This window comes from Paramormyrops kingsleyae, unplaced genomic scaffold (genome assembly GCF_048594095.1).
Source record: "Paramormyrops kingsleyae isolate MSU_618 unplaced genomic scaffold, PKINGS_0.4 ups29, whole genome shotgun sequence".
Lineage (NCBI taxonomy): Eukaryota > Metazoa > Chordata > Actinopteri > Osteoglossiformes > Mormyridae > Paramormyrops > Paramormyrops kingsleyae.
This window is the reverse complement of record NW_027325967.1, coordinates 261,355-264,591: the sequence shown is the minus strand read 5'-3', so window position 1 is coordinate 264,591 and position 3,237 is coordinate 261,355.

Sequence of the window (3,237 nt, the reverse complement as noted above, 5' to 3'; positions counted from 1 at the left end):
CCTCTGTGGGTATTAAGGATCTATCCTTTAGCTATCCTAGCCCGCTCCCCACAGGTTACCCACCCAGCAAGCCCAAGGGATACACACCACCAATTTAGGGATCAAATACTTTATTTAATTAATTCATCACCCCTCAGCACAATACAACCAGCTAGGGAGCAGATAAACAGGCTGTAACCCCGCCGCCAGAGTGTGTCACACAGCAACTCAGTAGGTTCACCAGCACCCCCCTCACAGAAGCACAGCAAGCCAAGCAAAATCGTAATTCACACCCGATTACACCAAACACCCCCCTCCGAGGCGGCAGCGTACACCATCCCATCCAGCCCTCCCTTAACCCACCGTATTGCACAGACCCGATCGGCTGACCATCCTAAAAACACATACACACACACACAAACATACACAAGAAGAATCTTAAAAAGGACACTTCCCTTTCCTCTACCAGACCCACCCACGGGGTCTAATCAACTAAGCCCCAGGGATTAAACAAGGCTGGGAACCAACTTCCTCCTGGAATGACAGTAGTCTCACCCGCCGGCAACAGTCTCGCCCTAATAAATCCGCGCAACCTCTACCTATTTCACCCCCCTACCTATCTTCGCCGGCAGCGATCCTAATGACCGCGACCAGCACTAATCAGCCCCTCACGCAACACTGACCGGCATTCCTCTCCCTCGTCTCCAACCTTTCCCCTCTTATCACCACACTCCGCTACATGCCCCTCCCCCACTTAGTTATTGATTTCACCTGTGGCTAATCTCCTTATTACTCCTGGACAGTCTCATCCATTCACCACACTTCCCCCTTGCCAGGAAAAAAAGACTCGTCCCCGAGTCAGTCCAACCCCAATTCAAAATCCTTCGTCCACACCGGCCGCCGCTTCTCCCGCCGCAGATGTCCTCGTCCTGAGAGGAGTGGCCGCACCATTTCCTCGGCCTCCATGTTGCTGTCCTTTTCACTCTGGTCTCCGACTCTCTCATCCCCACCAGTGATCCAATGTCCCTCTGGCTGGCCCTCTGCTGCTTGTAACCCTCGATCAGCTCCCATTACTTCCACCTCCTGCAACCTGGCCGCAGCTGCTGGTATACACGGTGGTACCTCCCTGTCCACCTCCACCGGCTCGGACGACCTTGGCAGGGGTGTTGAATCCATAGATGGGTTACTGTCCAGAGGATCCTCCTTTTGCACACTGGATGGTTCCCCTGCACCAGACAAACAGACAAAAGGTTTAAGCCTATTAAAATGCACTATTGTGTCCGAACCCCCTTCAGGCTGGCCCACTCTATAAAGGACATCAGAAATTACTTCCAACACCTTAAAAGGGCCCTTATAACGTCTCTGTAGTTTGGGACAACGGCCCCTCTTCCTCGCTTTATTCTGCACCCATACCTGCTCTCCCACAACATAGTGCTGATGAGTTACTCTAAAATCATAAACCGCTTTTTGCTGTGCAGAGGCCCGTTCCTGGTGTCTCTTCACTGCCCCCACCACAGTAGACAACGTATCAGTGAGTGCCTGCACATACTCTGACACCGCTGAAAACCTCTCCTGATGACCCATATTCCACATCACATCCACAGGGAGAATGATCTCCCGACCAAATAACACCTTATATGGTGTGAACCCTGTGGACGCATGCACACTACTCCTGTAGGCCATAAGGACATACGGTAATAGAACATCCCAGTTCATCTGGTTGTCCTCCACGAACAATGCCAACATAGACAACAGGGTTCGATTGAATCTTTCCACCATCCCATTAGATTCAGGATGGTAGGGAGATGTTCGCGTCTTCTGTATACAAAGCAACTGGCACATCTCTCTGAACAATGTAGATTCAAAATTTCTCCCTTGGTCAGAATGTATACTGCGTGGAGCCCCTAACCTACACACCCACTGCTCTACCAGGACTTTAGCCAACGATTCTGCTTCCTGGTTTGGCACGGCATAAGCCTCCGTCCATTTTGAAATATTAGCTTGTAATTTCTGAATTCCTAAGTGCCCCCCTGTGGCAGTACTATGCAGCATTTGCAAAGCTGCCGGTACCAAGCTCCTAGGAAGCACCACCTGGGCCCCGGGGGCTGCATCAGAATAACTCGGTGGGACCCGGACCAGCCGCTGGCCTTGTAACTGCAACTGGCCCCACACACACTGGTATTTCTTCAACTCGGGATACTGCTGCCATATATCCACCCCACTCTGCAACCCCTGTATTAAACTAATAATTACACTAATCTCACCATCCTCCCTCTGTGCTTTACTTACTTCATCCTCCAACCCAAATTCCACCCCACCAGTCTGAGTTTGGGCCTCCACCCTTACTACACAAATACTGTCAGAGGGCCCTTTCTGCCCTGAAGAGGGGATAGGGGAGCTAGCCACAGCCACTTCCTCTGGTAATGCCTCAGGTAAGGACAAAGGCCTACGGGACAAAGCATCTGCATTAGTATGTAATTTCCCAGGGCGATGAATGATTTTATACTGGAATGCGGCCAGCTGCTCCACCCACCGAGCCAATTGTCCTTCTAGGCCCTGAAAATTATGTAGCCATCTCAGTGAACTATGGTCAGTACGCAAGGTAAATTCCTTCCCCAATAAGTAATGTTTAAAATGCTTTGTGAAAAATACCATGCTCAACAATTCCTTCCTAGTGGCTGCATACTTCCTCTCCTCTTTTGTCAGTGCCCTACTCGCATAAGCAACAACCCTTTCTACACCCTCCTCACCGTCCTGGCATAACACTGCTCCAATGCCAAAGTCACTTGCATCTGTATCAAGAATGAAACGTTTATGAGGGTCAGGGTACGCCAAAACTGGTGCTGTGATCAAAGTAGTCTTTAATTGTCGAAACGCCTCATCACACAACTCATCCCATTTAAATTTCCGTCCCTTTTCAGTTAACTGATGCAATGGCCTTGCCATGTCCGCAAAGCCCCTAACAAAACGGCGATAATAGGAGGCCAGCCCCAGAAAACTCTTAACATCTGTTTGAGTTTGAGGAACCGGCCAACTCCTCACAGCTTCCACCTTATCCTGGTCGGCCATAATGCCCTGAGCCGAAATAATGTGCCCCAGATAACGCACTTCGGTTGCAAAAAGGTTACATTTACCAGGCTTCACCTTTAAATTTGCCTGCCCCAACTTCAAAAGCACCTCATCCAGCCTATGTAAATGTTCCTCAAAAGTCCGACCAAAACAAATAATATCATCCAAATACACTAAACAGGTTGACCA